Raw genomic sequence first — 18,501 nt, 5'->3', positions numbered from 1 at the left:
CCAAACAACCCTGATTCAAACCAGTTGTGTGTCTTATGAGTAAAGGTCACTGTCCTGCCCATAGTAACAGAATGCTGCTAAAAGGACTTGAAGCTGTGTTTTGTCACATTGTGACACAAATTATTTCAGCCTCATACATGTATTTCTTCACCAATTATCCCATAAAACTCTACATTATTACCATGCAGTTCATCTCTTCAAAATAATTTTTGCCTTCTATTTAGCATTTGAGAAAAATGCTGGCAAGTAACCTTCTCCCCACATGAACAGGGCACATGGACAGAGATCCACTCCTCATCTCCCTCGTCTCATAGTCCTTGCTGATAACACTTGGGATGAAATACTACTTAAGTATTTTAAATGCTGTTAATATAGCAAAAGTTTTTGAGAGCTTTATTTCTCTCTACGCAGACATGAAACAGGGACATTAAAAGAAATGAAAAGAAAGGCAAGTTAGGCTACTCAAATCCCTCAGGACAGGGAGAACTGCTCTAAAGATAAATAAACCAAGTACAAGGGGATGTGAGGTAAAATGCAATACCATTCGGGGAAAAAAAAAGGCAATAATATTCTTTCCCAAGCAATGGCATACACTCTTAGCCATCAATAGGAAGTGCTTTTCCTTCAGACTACATTTATTTACATCCCAGAATGAAAGTGATTTATGCACAGAGGGATCAGAAAATTCTGACATGGCTGTTATGAACAGAACTGTTCTTTAGGTTTGTTTCAGATTAAGATTGTGCTTTGTTTTAAAATATAGCTGGTACTTTAAAAAGACATTCCACATGGTCAATAAATGTTCAATCACCTAAGTATGTAATTTTTGGAAATTCAAGATGTGGATTTTGGAGGTAATTTGTTTGGCCTCAACAACATACTTGTTGCTGTTGCATGTTCCAGCTGCAATCAGTCTTGTAGGGGGTGATGTGTTCATGCAGGCTCTCTGCACAGACCCTAAGAAAATTGCTCACATGAATCAGTAAGAGAAGCAACCTAATTCATACAGAAAGACTTAGAAGAAAACGTACACACATAATGCACTTTTTACCCCTTAAGTGTCAAGAATGGCATGTCAGAAGGAGTGAGAATCCATCCTAAAAACCAGAATATTCCAGGCACTGCAGAAAATCATAGGAATACAAAGAAACAAAAGTAAATTTTTGTGTTTGAGGTTACTGCAGAATGGAAATGTGAATTGAAAAGAAAAATATTTCTTCTCCCTGAATGGTCTGTTAAAGTAAAATGACATGTTTCTTTAGTAATAGGATTAGAAGGTAGAAAACTCTTTATGGATGGAGACTGTAAATGGCCATGGAACACCACAGGATTTTATTATTTAAAGTGGTTAACAGCAGTAGGTTTTGTTTCTGTCTTACATGGCCTTGACTTCGTACAGACTGAGAATAAGTTCCCCAGAGGTTTGTACGTCAGCCATATTAAGGCAGCTACACATGGAACCACAGAACAATGGGGTGGAAAGGGCTGGGAAGACACATAAAGAGGGGATAAAGGTGGTCAAAAATCTCATTAGACTCAGGTGGTTAAAGACAAGTCTCCTCAGAAAACCTGCTCAACTTGCAAGGGCCACAAGTACTCATGTCACAGCACTGCAGAACTGATTATAGTAGAGCATATTGACAATCCCAGCTTTTGGCCAAATGGCTGCAAACATCCAGCCTTTCTGTGGATTTTCTTCAGAAGGAAAGAAGAAGGCAGCTAAAGTGACACCAGCAGTGTGTGGCTCCACAAGTAAATTTCAGCCACTCATAGAAAAGCCTCCCTTGCCTGCTATTGTTATACATTCGTCCCTACCTACCTTCAAGGAGTGAGCCAGGTTTATTTATTTGTCCAGACTAACACCATTTAGTGCTGTTACATAATCTCTCTTCTCTAGAGGAAACAAGCTCAAGGCTAACACTGCCTTGTAGTTCAGACAAAACAAATGACCCCATATTTGACTTGTCATCAAAAGGAGAGAAATTTAAAAAAAAAGAGCCACTTTTTTGTTGTTGTTGTTTTCCTACTTTCTTTACTTCACAGAATGGTATATGAGAATCCAATTAAATTAGACAAAAAGGAAGAGAAAAGAACAAAAATATTTTTTAAAAAAATACTTTTGTGCATATTTTGACTTGACATATTTTGATTTTTGTTACCAGACTCTGAGGACCAGAGGTATAACCAGATGACCTAAAAATGGCAGACACCTTATATAGTGAATTAATGCATTGGCAGGTTTGTAGACCTTCCACTTCAGGCAGAGAACCTAAGAAAAATCTTTTTGCAGGTGCCTACATTACATCTTCTTTGTGAATATCCTCCTTTCAGCTGCATTAAGGAATTGCAAAAATACAGTGTGCAATGTCATGCAAAAATGCCCGTACACTTCACAGATACAGCATGGAACATGTGCACAAAAAAAGGGTCACTCTTAGCTGGCAGTACATACTGTTCAAGCTGGTAGTGGAAAATAAGGTATTCTCACAAAGCCAACAACAGAAGAATATGCCCACTTCTATTTCAACCATGGTAATAGGATTAATATTATTCATGCCTTGCACAAAAGCCCTTGGCTTCAAGGCTTGTCCCTCTCTAGTAGTGGATACCAAGGTAAAAAGGTTGCAGTTTTGTACTGCTTTTAACATGAAGCTTATGGAAGACAGTAAAATAAGTGTTTCTCTAAGTCCCTTTCAACCACTCCTCACTCTAAATAAAAAGCAGAATCTTTTCAGTCAACAGGAACAGCTCACCCTGCTGTCAGGCGCTGCAGTTTGCAGCATGTGCAGCTCAGGATTGCAGTGATGTTGTTGACTGTGGAGGTAATCTGCCTAAGGTTCTCCAGATGACACCATTTTTTTTTGAGATGACCTCTTGTAGCAGTTCACTGTTAGGAGGCAGGTTGCATCCATATTATTACAGGGGAAACAATGGTGAGGGACCACACAAGAAGTTCCCATGGTCAAACAAATAATGCAATGTATAAAAAAAGCATCTAAGAGGAGGAGCACCAATTCAGCACTCTCTTTAGGCTGTTCCAGAATAGCACACACTTTCCATGATGACATTCTCAGACAAGCATAAATATCACTAAAATTCTAACTATGACATCAACTGGCCTGACACCATATGCTGTGATTATATAATGACCCCCTGGTCGCTTCATTTTACCTTTACCTCAGAGCTGCTTCCTTCACAAAATTCTGTCTTGAGCTGGCTGGGGTAGTGTAGGGCATTGATGGAATCTCACCCACTAAAAAATTACAACAGTTTTAACTCCTTCCCAATGTTAAACTGAAATTTAATTTTTTTTGTGAATAAAGTCCATTACATTAGCAAACTTGAACAGAGTAACTCAATGAACTAATTTGAAATTCCTGCCCTTCTAAAGTTGGTCTGATACTCTGGCTGTCTTTTGTTCTCCTAGCTGCAAAGTTCATTCTGACCTTCTCTATGCCTGCTTGACTCTGTCTCCAGAACAGCTCCTTTACTATTCAACTGCCTGTAGTGTTTATCCTTCCCTGAGGAAAGAGTTAAAAGGGAAAGGAGGAAAACATCTACAATTAAATTGCTCCTAAGTTGTTCCTGCCTCTTGGCAACTGCAGGTTGTAATTCAGCAGTTTACAACTCTCCCTTCTCACTTTAGAAAGAATGAATAATGTAGAGACTTACATTCATATTTGCAGTAGAAAGGGGGTGCTGGGAGTTACAAATTGCTGCTGAAGAAAAAGACATTCAAAGGGACAAAGGCTTCAAAGTTAAATCTCTTAAAGAGGTCTCTAAGAGAAGAAATGCCAAAAAAAAAAAAAAAAATCAAGTCCATAATGGCTTGAAGAAACTATTAATTCAAGTATGGTTGGCTTCAAAGCAGTTTGTACATCTGTCTAAAGGCATAAGAAGAAAGGAAACTTACCTCACGGAATTCCAAGAAAATATTCAAGAAATACCTGTAAAGAATTTCTTTCCAGTAGACACCTTGTAAAATTGCCAGCTCGTGATTTGCACCTCTGCTACTTTTGTTACCCTCATTAGCCAGAGGTTGTACAAGTTTTTAGCAAACACTAGCCCAGCAGTGTACTTTGCATGTTGCATTCTCTTGACAATCAAACAAAAGTTAAGCAAATCAGCAAGCAAATTTTAAAGCACAACTGTCTTCAGGTCTAGAGACTGGGGAGTCTGATGTGTGAGCTTTAGAATCACAGACTTTCAGAGCGGCTGCACCAGGCACCTCTGGGGAAGATGGTCTGGTCCAACCCTTTGGTTAGAGCAGGACTAGCCACAGCAAGGTGCTCAGAGCCAGGTCCCAACAGGTTTTGAATATCTCTAAGGAAAGAGATTTCAGAAGATCTGTTGAAAATGTGTTCCTGTGTTCCATAATTTCTGCTCTAAAACATTTTTCCCTACCTTTAACTGCAATGTCCCCTATTTCTGTTGTGCCCATTTCCTCTTGTCATATCTCTTGTCCTGTGGAGCCCAGAATTGGACATAGCAACCAGATGTGTTTCACCACTGTTGATTTGAGGGGAAAGTTCCTGTCCCCGGGCCTTATGGCAGTGTTCTCATCCACCAGGACACCAAGGTGTTCCACTGCAGAACTTATTTTCAGCCGGCTGCCCCGCAGCAGCTACCGGCACACAGGATTACTGCTACCCAAGTGCAGCGCTTTGCTCTACTTGGCTGGACTTCATGCCACTTCTGTGAGCTCCTCTCCAGGTGCCTCTGAATGACAGTGCCTGGTGTATCCAAGACTTCTCCCAGTCTTCATCAACTACAAAGCTTCACAGGGGACACTCTCACCCACTGTCCACCTCAGTAAGGGGGTAAAGCAGCAGCCGACTCAGCATTCCTGAAGGCTGGCCTTATCAGGAAAGACTGAGGCCAACAGGTTTAGAGCATCCTGACCTTTCCCACATCCTCCATCAGATCCCCTGGCCTATTCACCAGAAGAGCCACATTTCCTCCAGGTATTTACCTGTTGTGATCTACAGTGTTCCCTCCACCCATCTCCATCCCAGTACTACAAAATGGGATGCTTGTTCCCAGTTTGGGAGCACTACCTTCATAAGCAGTGTCAGCTGGGCTGCCACTGGCCTATGAGCTACATCACACTCCAATCTGGTGCCTTTGCTCTTCAGGTGGTTACTTCCAGCTGAGAAGCAAGGTGTAAAGTCTGAGCATTCTATCACTGCATCTAAATCTGTCAGAGATAATCTGTCAGAACCCTGACTCACACTTGTAAAATGCCCAGCTCCTGAGTGCCTCCAATATAGGCAGCTTCTTTCCAAAGGACAATGGGTAGAATATTGTAAAAACAGGTTCAAAATGTGTGCTTACTGGACTAGAATTAACTGGTAACAGAAAGCAACCAATAAGTGGGAGTTTATTCTCATTTTTCCTTTAATAGTTTTCTCCCTATTCTTTCACCTCTCACTGTGGAAACACAGAGCAAATTTCAAATTTTAACCATTGCCTGAGAAGGTTTCAGTACTACAAGACTGTGCACGACAGCAAGGTGAGTGACATGCTGTCACTCAGCACACTGCTTCGGATGTGGCATGTTATAGAAAGGCAGTGACATATCACAAAGCAGATGTGTGACATGACAGTCACTTAGATGATAGGCATGCAAGTTACTCCAAGACCCTAAAGTCTTTGCTTGTTTGCTCTCAGTTCCTACTCACTTTGAACAAATGCTTGTGACAAGTGCAAAATGTTCTTAAAAAACTGCTTGGAATATATAATTACACAATAACCTTTCAGGATAATTTATCTGGTTTAATTTTTTAGCACAATTATAAGCAGTGTTCAGAGAGCACAGTCTCCATCTACAATGATACTGTCAGTATGCACACTATGGACAGAGTGCTCATTTTTGCATAACTCATCCTGCTAGAATAAATACTGGAGAAAGCAGGAATTCACAGTCCCCCTTACCTCCTTGACAGGATCTAACATGTAGAGGAAATTTTAGAAAAAAAAGAGCACAGACTGGTAATTCTGCACCAAAGCGAGCAGTCCCAGAAAATGCACATTACCACAGGTTCCCATGTCTTCTCTCCAGGGTCCTTCCTTCCTTCCTCAGCATAGGAAAGGTGTTGCAGGGAAGTGGGCATGAAAGTGGCCTTTGGCTGGGAAAGTCTAGAAAAGGGGAATTTGTTTGGCATGTTCAAGTACCTGCCCAAATCTGGGAGTTTAATCACAGTATCAGCATGGAGAAACAGCACTGATATCAAATCCCATCGCATGCTTAGGGGAAGCAAGATGCCTGTAGCAAACAAACAACAGTTCAGAATTATTTCTCCAGGTCTAATTCAAAGACCCAGAGGCAACAAGGGAAGTACCTTCCACACCTCATTGGTTGCAGATTTTTCAACTCAATTTTCAAAGACGACTATGACACAGTTGTTGCATTAAAAAAGAATAAAACATGGAATAATGTTGTTAAAGCACAAAACAGAAATTAGTAATTAAACAGCAAGCACAATGATTTGCACCTCCCATAAACTGATGCTTCATTCTATGTTGACAAAATGTAAAAAGAGAAAAATAATCTCCTTTCAATAAGTTTGGACAGTGACAACTAAATAAACAGTGGAAATAATGACAAATACAAAAGATTAAAATTTTTTTGATCTCTAAATCCCATAAGATGTTATTAAAAACAAAAGTGAAACAATGAAGCCTGAAATAAATGCAGCTTGGTTTTCTGTGGATTTGAATCTCATTATTTAAGCTCCAATTTGAGCTTTACCTCTGGTATGGGAATTTATAACCTCTCACAAAACGTGAGTTTTCACTGCTGTCTTTCCTTCAGTCAAAATGCTTATGGGGTCTATTTTTCCAAAGCTACTGAGAACTCAATTATCCTTGAGACTACTTCCCTTCTGTCAAAATTGCTTGACACTGGTCAGTGGGTTTCAAAGTTATTAGACAAGGCATTTAGACAGTCATACACAAACAAATGCACAAATATTATTGCTATAAAAAACAGGCCAGAAGTATTTCTCAAAAAACTATTCTATCTTTTTATGTTCAGTTTCATGCACAGGGAAATATATGACAGCTGGATCCTTATAATAAGGAAATCCTAAGAAACAAGTTGGATTGCTGTTTAAGACTCAAGAGTCTCAGAGAAAAGAATAACAACACTCTATTTCCTAGTAGCTGCAAGTGTTTAGGCAAACAATGACCTATTGCAACTCTTCACAAAATAACACCAAATGCTGCTCATGCTAACGAAAATCAACACCTCACTAAAATAAATGGAAAGTGAAGGTTGCAGGCAGAGCTCACAAGATCAGATAATGACTACAGGGCTCAGCCCAGCAGTACCTAAACTGAGCTCCACTTTCAAGACACTGGTAATCTGTTCAACTCACTAACTTATTGTTTCCACCTATTTGGGTCAGATAAAATAACATGCAATTTTGGATTAAATGTAAAAGTGCAGATAAGCTGCCCTATTTTTATTTATCCCTTCATTTTTTTACATCTATTCAACCTTGCAGTATCCAGAGTTTACATTTTTCTAAATAAAGTGCTTGAAGTTAGGGGATTGTTAATGAAAGTCACAGTTTTTAATGCATAAATTAACCTCTCATTTGAAAAATAGACAACCATAATACTTAAAGACATAAAAATTGCTTTTGTGACACAGGTAATGTCTTTCCACATATCCATTTATGGGGGAAAAAAAATCACAAATGAAAGGATTAACCTGAACACTGAGGACACATTTAACATAAGCCTTCCCCAGGCTCATCGTTACCTGTATGGCACTGCTGACCTTGAAAAGCTTTCATGTTAACCAAAAAAAGGATGTAGAGACCAAGAACACAGAACTCAAAAAAATATGCATTGCCATAAAGACTGTGCCCATCACTTTGGGATTATCACATATTCACTTTGTGATTTATTACATATTTCTACCTTAAAATGACATTCTTAACTTTTCTCTCAATAATTAATTTATTCAGTAGCCTTAATCGGTACAAATAAACAAGGCATTTATATGAATTCAAGGAGTATTTCTATGACAAGAGCAGCTGAGATAAAAATATTCAGTACTTGACCTCTTATGAGAGAGAAAGTCACAGACCAAAAGGCTGTTCCATCCCCCCTTTCTGAAGAGAAGTTACTCCAGCAGAAGCAGAGTGCCGAAGGAAGCCCCCCAGAAGGTCAGGAAGGGACAGGCTGGGGTTCCCAAGGAGAGAAGGGAGGAGCCTCGTTCAGCACAGGGGACCTGAGCCACCCGTGCCACCTCTGCAGGGGCAGGAGTTGGTCACTGGACAAATCTGCCCTGTAAGAGGGAGGCAGCAGAGTTTCCATGCCCTGAACACTCTCACAAGCTTCTGCCTACAGGGCGACCACTTACTTTTCATTAAGATGCCTAAGTAAGCACTAAGAGCATTTTTAGCAGCAGAACAAATATATTTTATGAGTCTCCATCTACTAACACAGAGACAGAAACTCGATATGTTTGATTATTTGCAGGGTAACAGTGGTTTCAGAAATGTGACAGTGGATACCATTAAAATCAATCAGAAAATTCTCACTGCAACATCTGTAAAGCTTTGTGTACTTAACTCAGGATTAGGCTCCACTTGTACTGAATCAGCAGAGTGTACCAGGTCTCTGTGGCTTGCACCTCTGGAAACCTGCCTTTTGGAGAACAAAATCATTAGCAAGACAAATAGGATGTGCAAAATAAAATAAACGTAGATTGCATGGAATGGCATAATTTTAATCAGATGGATAAGCAAACTCAGCAAACCCAGACATAACTTATCAGTAGCTTATATTTCTCTTTGATCTTTGTGGTTAATTTTTCTTGTACAACAACAATCATAAGACATCTCATTTTTTAATGTAAATGTCATTTTTCCTGTACCACCTTTTATAATATGTTGCTTTAATTTCATTCACTCTGGTTAAAATGGAAGGGTATGCTTTCAAAACCCAGCTAGATTTGCATTGTCTTTTAAAACTCTCCATTTAGCTGTATCAAACAGTTTGGGCTGGCTGAGATCAGAAAGTACAGTTAATTCTACAATTCAAATAGTCAAAAGCAGAACCATTTGATAATTTTATCTCCAGCCTCACTGCGACAAGACGACCAAAACATATTCTACCTGGATGTAGGGGGAAGGAAAAAACTGATCACATTAAAGATTTTTTTTCAATGAGTCTTTAAGCTGTGAAATACACAACACAAAAGTTGGAGCCCTAAATGGCAGAAAAGGCAAAAATAGCAGCGCATGTGGCGCTCCCCCAGGAGCTGCCTGCGCCAGGCTCTCCTCGGCAGCCTGCCGTTCATGCTGCTCGGGTCTTTCACTGAAAAAGAGTTTTTCTTTCAGTATTTATGTAGTGCAGCAGGCAACTGTTTACCTCAGAGGCATAAAAGTAAATCCGGATGTGTTTGATCCATAGTGCCACAGCAGCTCTGTTGCCTATGGAAACAAAGGCTCCTTTCAGGGAGTTCACACAACAGGCCCTGCGACACAAGGGACCCATCAATTTCAGCCACTGGATTATTTGTAGGTATTTTCCTAAGATACATACATAGATACATACAGCTATATATCTAGTATATACAGTACAAAATATTATCTCTGTAATAGTCCAAAGATCAAATGGGACAATTCCTGAGTCTCATATTAATTTTATGTTATTTTATTTAAACAACAATATCCCCTTTTAAACAAATTGATAGTTGAAATGCAAGTAAGTGTTCAAGCTGTAAGCATCTGTTTTTTTCCTCCACCTTTCACCATGCAGGTTGTTGAGTACTCTGTGGACAGCAGCTTGACAAATCTGTTTCATGCTTACTCACAAATTCAGCTTTTGAAGATGACCCTGAGCATGGAGTTTAAGGATGCTGCAGAGAATGGATAACATCCCAGCAGCACCTTGTTAAAGGTTTCCTTTGAAAAGAACACTTATTTGTGAATATGTTATAACTTCCAAAGTGCCATTCCTGTGCAGAGACCTCTGCACATTTCGCAGAAAACTGATCAAGTATGACACATTTCAACAGATCCCAGTGCAATGTTTGTTACAGCCCTTTCCCAGTGAGAACCTGAGGTGATAAAAAAGCAACGTGGTCAGACCCAGGATCTTAATGCAAAGTCCATGATATTTTTCTCCGTGTGCAATGCAAAAATTGGGTGAATCTTGAACCGTAGGCATTGGCATCATCAGTGTTAATATAGCTCAACGCCTTCTTCCTCTTTACTGACATCATTAAAGAATATATTCACAAAATTCATACCTAACATGACTTTCCTTAAAAACATCCTGCATGAATCTTCAGATTTCAATTCAAGAAGGCAATTAACAGCTAAGAACACCTTATTAAATCTGCTTTTAATTATAATTCACCAGTGTTTATAGCTTGCTTATAATTTTTGCATATGATTACATTATTAGGAATCAAAACAAGTGAACAAAGCATTAGTTTATGTGCAGTGATAATGTTTCATAGAAAATTAAAAGAAAACAATAAAAGCTCATTTAAATGGGAATATTATTCTCCATTAGGAATCTAGGGCCAAAAATGCCTTGAAAATGTCATCTGTATAAATATTCATGTACCTGTGAACAGATAACTTCAGAAGCAGATTTGACAGAAACAAAGAATAGCTTCTTCACGTTGCAGTAGATGACTAAGATCATTTGAATGATTTATTGATAAGCCAGTGTACAAAATAAATACAAAGAACGGGCTGGACTTGCTGTTACCAAAAAAAAATCATTACAAGACTGCCTAGCATGTGAATTCATAAATATAAGAGTAGTGTGGGTAGGCTTGCATTACAAAAAAGTCAAACATAATTTGAGAAAGACATCAATAATCCACAATTCTCATTACTTTTCTACTTTTTTGAGGGGGGCATTTTTATTTGCTTGTGGTTTTTGGTTTGGTTTAGGTTTTTTTTATAACTGGAAGTTGTGGGTAAACCCAAGCCAATAAGCACTAATGTCACAACAAGTTGGTGGTGGGCAATTCAGATGCTAATCCCATCACTCTCCCTGTGTGAAGTGGTACTCACATGAGTAGCCCCACTGAAAACAGAAGCATGGCTTGTGCACTAAGTGCTATTGAATGGAAGGGTAGCAGGCTGGAGGCACATGAAGAAAAACTTATTAGTTGATAAACCCATTGTTTCCTGGGGGAAAGCAAGGGAAACTTCTGGATAGCATCTAACCACAATTCCCAGAGGTACCAACACTCTCCTACTGTAAAAGTCTAGATACTCCAGAAGTTATTCAAACTCAAAAGTTATTCAAAGTCAAAAGCCTCACAGGATCAGCAGCAGCTGCTCAAGTTGTGATAGGATCAGCTTTAAGAAACACATGCCAAATCTTATTCTGCAGATCTCCAAGCTGAGGCATTTTAGGCCTTTCTCTTTCAGGGCAGTGCCTGCAGCTGTGCCAGCCTGGGACTGCCCTGGAGCTGAGTTGCTGGGCAGTGTGCAACCCACAGACAGGCTGCACTGAAGAGCAGAAACACAGAGGTGTGCATCCAGCAGAGACACATTTTTCCTAAAACCCTGCATACAAGGCTATGACAATTACTTTTCCTAGCTTAGTGTAATTTGGAATGTCCTTTCTGCTCTATGTCGCAGCAAGACTGGATTCAGCACTTCAATCTTGCTATTTAAAAAGTCAGATGCACATGACAAAAATGCTTCTTTAATCTTTTTCCATTCTGAACAGAAAATAAACCAAAACACAATGTGTCCATCAAGTATGCACGAGTAGCACCTGGCAATTTTGGGGCAAAGCAAGGAAAAATTCTGGAGTAAACTCTGGCTTAGGTTTCTCTTCAAATATTTTTCCTAGATTGTTAGTCTGCTTAATCTCTTTGGATTTTTCTTACTAAGTAGAAACAGAGAAGACAAAATGTTGCTTTCTAAACCATGCAATGTCCTATACTTTATTGCAACAGCCAAGACCATCCTTACCGTGAACATTCAAATTATGTTCCGAACAGCTGACATGGCAATAATCATGTAATAAACGCATCATCCTATGAACCTAAAAAATAGGAGACAGAATCCTTAAATCAAGAACGAGCATCGGTGAACACTCTCAAATAGATGGGAGCACTCAATTTCAGGACAGTAGTTAGAATAGGGGAAGAATTTTAAAAGAACGTCCAGCATTAGCTTCAAAGCTCAGTATTATTCTATGTTGTGTGCTTTTTTTTAACTTCAGCCTTTGATAAGAGTGGGTTGAACAAGAGCAAAAATTTAGCTGCAAAAGCAGGCTCATTTGACAAGTTTGGCAGCACATGAATAGAACTTAGAGTATTATATGCAGCTTAAAAGATAAAAAAATAACAGCCTTCCTCTTAATTAGAGAAGCCATATGCTCTATGAAATGAATCTTGGTAGCTTGTAATTACAACCTTATTTTTAAACAGATCCTTTTAATTCTATTATATTCAGTATTTCTGATTTATTTACTAAAATATTCAGATCACAGAGTTGTTATGAAAAAGTTTACTTCACAGTAGAAAGAATGGCATGGCAATCATATTGCTACATCTCTTCCTACAAACATGAGATGATAAGCAGGGGTCTACATGTTAAAGATTATTTTCTTCTCTACAGGAAAAGTAAGAAAATAAAGAAGGAAAAAAACAACATCTGCCATAGCATGTTTGTCTTGCTTGGTATTCTGTCTGTATGGATTTTTAATAGTGTTCAAATTAAAATAGGCCTGCAGTACTGCCCACACATTTTAAAACCAGTGGGTCACATAGGGCATCTAATCCAAGCACCTATTGCACCTTAGTTATAGGATTATTCTTAATTTTTCTTTTGAAGTGGGAATGGATGTTACTGTGTTTTCCTGAATGGTATAAAGTTTTGAATCATGCTTTTTAGAATGAATTTCATATAGAAGAATTTAACTGCACTTCTCCCCGTTAAATGAAAATATCTTTTAAACAATATTCATCCAGAGAATCTACCAAAGATCACTGCCATCCTCAGCACTTCCAGTCATTCATAATAAGATGGTTTCATATAAGGAGCTATCAATCAGTTTTACAGATGCAGCTATGTTTCTATAACTATATAATAGGTATCATTCACAAGCATAAATCACAGGTTTTCCAGGTGCCAGACTTCCAACACAAAAAAGATCAGCCTATAGAAACATGAATCAGCCCATACATGTCAGGAACACAATGCCCTCAGGAACAAAACTTCTTGCTAAGAAATGTAAGGTAAAGCAGTTAAATTCAAGATAGTAATTTGACTGTACTTTTAGTGGTGTGAGGCCAAGTCTGGTTCCTTACTAACCTCTCAGGTTGGCATTTTACATTTCCATGGCTAGTTGTGCTGACCCTCACCTCTGCCCATCCTTCAGGCAGGCATTCAGTGCAGCTTGCCTCCCTTCAAGCATTAAGGGAAGCAGCTGAAACAGGCTGATGCCAGTTCTGCTGTTCTGATTGCTGAGCAAAAAGGACAGGAAATCATTATAGTCAAAACAATTTTAACAAAGGTCACTTTAATACGAAATTACATCAATCACCTTGCACAAAAAAAAAAGTAAATTTCAATTGATGTCATTTGTTCATGGGGCCAATATCAGCTTTTGTTCTAAAAATTTGGCTGGTTCTGGATAAAAATCATGAAAAATTAACTATGTCTTTCAAGAGAAATTTAAGTCTTGTGTGAGAAGATAAAATTGCATGAGTTGTTTCATATGATAATCTGAATGGCTGTTTCAAAACTTTTTTCTGAAGACATCACTGTGAAAGTAGCTTTAATGTAAAAGAATCATCTAGAAAAGATGACTCTGGATAAAGCATTTCTCAGAATTTACCCTGGTCTGGCTACATGCACCACAGAATCCAGGCCTTCAGCTCACAAACGGAGCATTATTCAAGTGAAATAAACCAGAATTATTGTACCTATAACTCATAACACATGCACACATTCAGAGCTATTAGACACACTAGATGAGATATCTGACTTTGTATAAAACTTTTGCAGTTGATTTTGACATGGGCACGTTGTAAGAATATATTCTAGCACTGTAGATGAAGCTTTATACACCTAAAACTTTTTACTAGGGAATGCTAAATGAATTTACAGGCTTTCAGACATTAACACTTGTGTGATGCTACATTCAACAATTAAATTTTCAGTGGTAAGGGATTATGCCCATACATCTTTATTCAGACCATAAACTACTTTTATCTATAGCAGAGCACATAAGCATGTGCTTAGAAGTCTGCTTTTCAAAGGAATTGAAGTACTTAAACACATGTCAATTTATTTGCTGAAGAAGAATGTGTGGATAGTTTGGAGACAGTGAATTTGTCTATGGTGGTATGTGGAATTGAATTGTATATGCACGCAAATTCGTATCCAATTAGTCTTCACATTTATATATAACTAACAGAAATACAAAAACATGGACAAACAATATAATTATGCATCATTTTACAACACAGAGTAAACATGCAATCTCTGCAGTTTTATCCTACATTAAAAATTATTTAGTATCTGCAGTATGTCTTCTAGTGGGATTAGTCCACTGCACAATTTTAATTCCAGTGAGTGTTTTTTCAAGGCTAAGGACTATCCTTGTAAATTCATATGTAAGCTGCAATTTTAAAAAGAATTTCCCAAATATTTTAATTTTGATTTATCCACAACGCATCTGTGTACTGATTTGTAGATGGTATATTCAAGCTCTTCAATTTCAAATCACACTGTTTTGAAAAGGCTGGTACAACATTGAATGTCACTTGATTGTTATTCTGCTTAGGAGAGACTACAAATGAAGGATCAGTGAGGGAGCAGAGAAAAACTCCAGTGAGAAATAGGATGAAAACAAAGTTGAGAATGCGAAGAATGAACAACTGAGTGTGAAAAAGAGAAGCACAGAGGGAGAATATAAAATTCTCATACACTGGCATTTAAGGGACAAGAAGCTTACACGGGCCACTGAGCTGTGCCATCCTCACTTTTCAAGGGTTAGTAAACTCACTCAGTGGTAACCTGGCACAGAGCTTGCTTCAGCAGAAGGTTCACTGAAGGAAAGTTTCCTACGTCAAAATAATGGCTCCCAAACTGCTACTAATATCTAAAATACAGCTCTGCAAGCCCCACAAACCCCCCAGCCCATCCTTGTGTATCCTCTTGTCAGTGTACCCAATCAGCTATGCCCAAAAACACCAGAAATTTCAGTCCCTTGTAAAAGCAATGAGTCCTTTCTAAGCTGCAGCCCTCCCCAAAAGAGGCACCTGAGGTGCTGAGCTGGCCACTGGAGAGGCCATTCTCCTGGCAGACATGGAGCCATCCCAATGAGACACAGACTGCTGCTCCCTGGCCCTGGAGACACCATGGCTACACAGCCACAGTGGTGGTGTCTGAATTTTTCTTTCCAATTTTTCAATGGTTTCTAAAGGTGACAATGGTAATTAGTCCTAAATGCTTTATGTGCCATAGAGAAATGCAGGAGAATATGTCCAGCAGGCAACGTTTTTTAAGTCTCTGCCAACACTTTGATCACAGAATGAATTGTCTGGAATACTGTGAACTCTTTACTTATTAAAATGAAACTGGGGTGTTGTATCAATGAAATATATTTTATTGTGTTCTGTCAATGAGACATATGCTATTATATTATCAAGGTACCGATTCAGACTATAAAATCAGCTTTCCATTTCTCTTAATGAGAGACTGTACCAAAAGTAAATTACATGAGTTTTCATCACTGTACTCTTAATAAAAATAGGGCATTTTTGTTAAAGAGAAAGCTAATATAGTATTTATGAAGTCTGTGCAGTGAGCAGTTAAGGACTAATACTGAATATCCAAAATGCTAGAGGATCTTTAGTCAAAATGGAGAATGGCAATATGAAACACAAAGCATTTTGTCAGGAAAAAGGAAAAAAAGTAATAGGAAAAAGAGGATGGGTTATTATAGAAAGAATGAAAGGGTATAGATGGTGAACGAAAACTAGCATTTCCAGAAATGAAAATGGACTGCATTTTTTTAAAAAAGAAGATTCCTTCCAGACTTTGGTTGTGTTTTCAGGAGATGAGAGAAACAAACTTCTAAGTCTCCAAAGAGTCAGTAAATGTAGACACTGAAAAATCATCACAGCATTTGAAAATAAATGGGATCTTATTTTAAAACCATACAAGTATGAACTGCCTCTTTTATTATTTAAGGGGTCTTGCTTTTCTGTTCTATTGAGAAGACTTCAAGGTCAAAATGTCGGTATACTTAATGCCACTTTAGATGCCAATGAAAGGAGATTACAAGAAAAATGAGAACCCTGGGGCTTGCCAGGCCTTTCTGGGAGAAATGCACCTGGTAAAGTCAAGGTTATATAAATGAAGAGAATCCATCATCTGATGTTGTTGTTGGGGTTTATTTACATTTAAAGAAAAAGAAAGTAAATTAATAATATAAAATAGTGAAATGTTCAAAGATTGCATGAAAAAGACAATTTCACATTGTAACATGTGCAATAGAAAGTCGCAAATTCTTCTTTCAAGTGAGGACTGAAGTAATAGTTAGGGGAACAGAGACAATCATAGTTTGGTAGACAACTCCAAATGAAGCTAAACCCTTTTCAAATTGTCATAGTCTGTTCCCTGGAATCTTAAGGACCCAATGAAGGTAAACCAAAATTACAGGAAACTTGGTTGGAATCCAAGAATGTAGGAGAAATTTGCCCACATCTGAAAACCACAAATTTTAACTCTAGTAATATCAGAAAAATGTACTAAAGGTCACAAACCAAGGAAGTGTTTTAAGGGCAATATTTCCAATGTTCAAATGCTTCCACGTCCATCAAAAGAGACATGGACATGGAGAGAAATTTCCATGCCACAGAGTTCCATCATTCTGTAATAGCTGTGATCAGAAATCTTGCCCAGAAAGAGTCAACAAGGGTTGTGCTCTTGCTTTACTGCAGAATAGCCAAATAGATTTCCAATGTCTCCACAACGTCCATTTTCCTCAAGGACAGAGGGATTTAATTTTTTTTTCCTTTTTCTCCGTTTCAGTCTTATCACATTGTTGGAGATGTGGCTTCATGTCTTACAGGTAGGGTATTGTCCTATCTTATTATAATCAGAAGCTCAACCTGCTGCACAGCTGATTTACTCTGCTAGGTGCAAATGCTGCATTAAACTCAACAACTGCAGTTCAGCAGACAGTGCAAATGTTAAACCATTTAATTGCCTTTTCCCTATACCTTGATGGAAGTAAATGAAGGTTTCCTGGGAAGTTCAAGGTCTAGTTCAAGGGCATTTTTTTCCATGCATTTACTATCCTTAGTGTTCAGATTTGGAGCAACATCCCTCTTTGGTACAGGTACCCAAACAATGTAGACGACAAGTACATCAAAGAGGGCATTACTGCCCTAGAACTTAGATCAAATCTCACTGTTAATTGAAAAGATCATGCCTTTGCTTAGAGATACATACTGCTTTAATGGAGGCTTTAGCAAGGCAAAGAAGGGACTGAGGTGGGTGTTGGGAACCCAGTGCAGTTTGGATACAGATTCCAGGAGTAAAAGCTGTCAGGAATGGTAAAAAGCAAAGATGATCTTTCTCTCCATTTGCAAAAGAGCTTAAGTGAGAAAAGACTCTGAGACCAGTCAGAAAGGGAAAGAGTGGAGAGAGAGAAGTTGGGCAGGAGGTTAAGTGAGCAGAGTTCGACTACTCATCCAGATGGACAAATGGCTTTAGAGTTAAAAATTTTCTTTGTCAAGAAAGAGCGCCACACATTAGTGGAAGACAAGGCTTTGCAAGAAGATTCACAGAAAAATGAAACAATGCCAATTTCTTAAAATGCTGCTGTGGTATCCACCTTCCACTACGGAACATGCAGCTCTCTTGTTCACAAAACCTCCCTTGAAATCTTTTGACCTTCCTGCATCTTCCATGGAAGAAAAAGTGCAGACAGAGTAGTTCCTGCCAAAATATTATCCTCTGGTGTTTGCTGTCTTAACCATACAGCAGCAGAAAAGCAAAATCAGCAGCTGCAGGTGTTATAAAACATATTTTAGGAACAGAATTCTACATTCAGGAGAGGTAACGCCCTTCACTTCCAAAAGGCACCTCATTATTAGGCAGGGACTCTAACACAGTACTGCAAACACTTACCTTGGCTCCAGGCTCATTCCTCTCCTGTGTACTCTGTAGATTGCCCTGTTCTTTGCTAATCTCAGACAGAGCACTTCACCACAAACAAAAGCTAGAGAGGGGCTCTGCAGCACCAAGAGGAACTAATATTTGTCATTACTTCCAGAAGCAGCATAAGGCCTATAACCAACTGATTTTGCACATAAACTCTGAAAGACTGCCAGCTACATTCTTATTTCTGTAAATCTAAGATGTGCCTCCTTACATAAGGACTGAAGTACCAAGCTGGTATTTTGATACCAAAGTGCTCCAGAAATGTGGACCTGCAAAGTCACAGAAGTTGCCAGAGAATTAGATTTCAGGGACATGCTGA

At 38.6% G+C, this 18,501-nt stretch overlaps 2 long non-coding RNA genes across 3 annotated transcripts in view; both read right to left on the bottom strand.

Annotated features, from left to right (window-relative positions):
* Window positions 1–8,105, bottom strand: part of LOC139594262 (uncharacterized) — a 172,925-nt gene extending 164,820 nt beyond the window's left edge. The window contains exon 1 of the long non-coding RNA XR_011680566.1: window positions 1,032–8,105. This is a non-coding gene — a long non-coding RNA (uncharacterized lncRNA). The remainder of the gene's footprint in view (window positions 1–1,031) is intronic.
* Window positions 8,106–8,136: 31 nt separating this feature from the next.
* The window catches only part of LOC139594261 (uncharacterized), a 122,307-nt gene continuing 111,942 nt past the window's right edge, over window positions 8,137–18,501 (bottom strand). Inside the window, exon 5 of one of the 2 annotated variants that reach the window (XR_011680564.1) lies at window positions 8,137–8,661. This is a non-coding gene — a long non-coding RNA (uncharacterized lncRNA). Of the gene's footprint in view, window positions 8,662–11,965; window positions 12,040–18,501 lie in introns of those variants that run through there. The other variant, XR_011680565.1, reaches the window with a different exon arrangement.

The sequence above is a fragment of the Agelaius tricolor genome, unplaced genomic scaffold (genome assembly GCF_023055355.1).
Source record: "Agelaius tricolor isolate 1412-34295 unplaced genomic scaffold, bAgeTri1.0.p SCAF_11, whole genome shotgun sequence".
Classification (NCBI taxonomy): domain Eukaryota; kingdom Metazoa; phylum Chordata; class Aves; order Passeriformes; family Icteridae; genus Agelaius; species Agelaius tricolor.
Note: the sequence above shows the minus strand (reverse complement) of the source record. Positions and strands in the feature narration are given on the sequence as shown.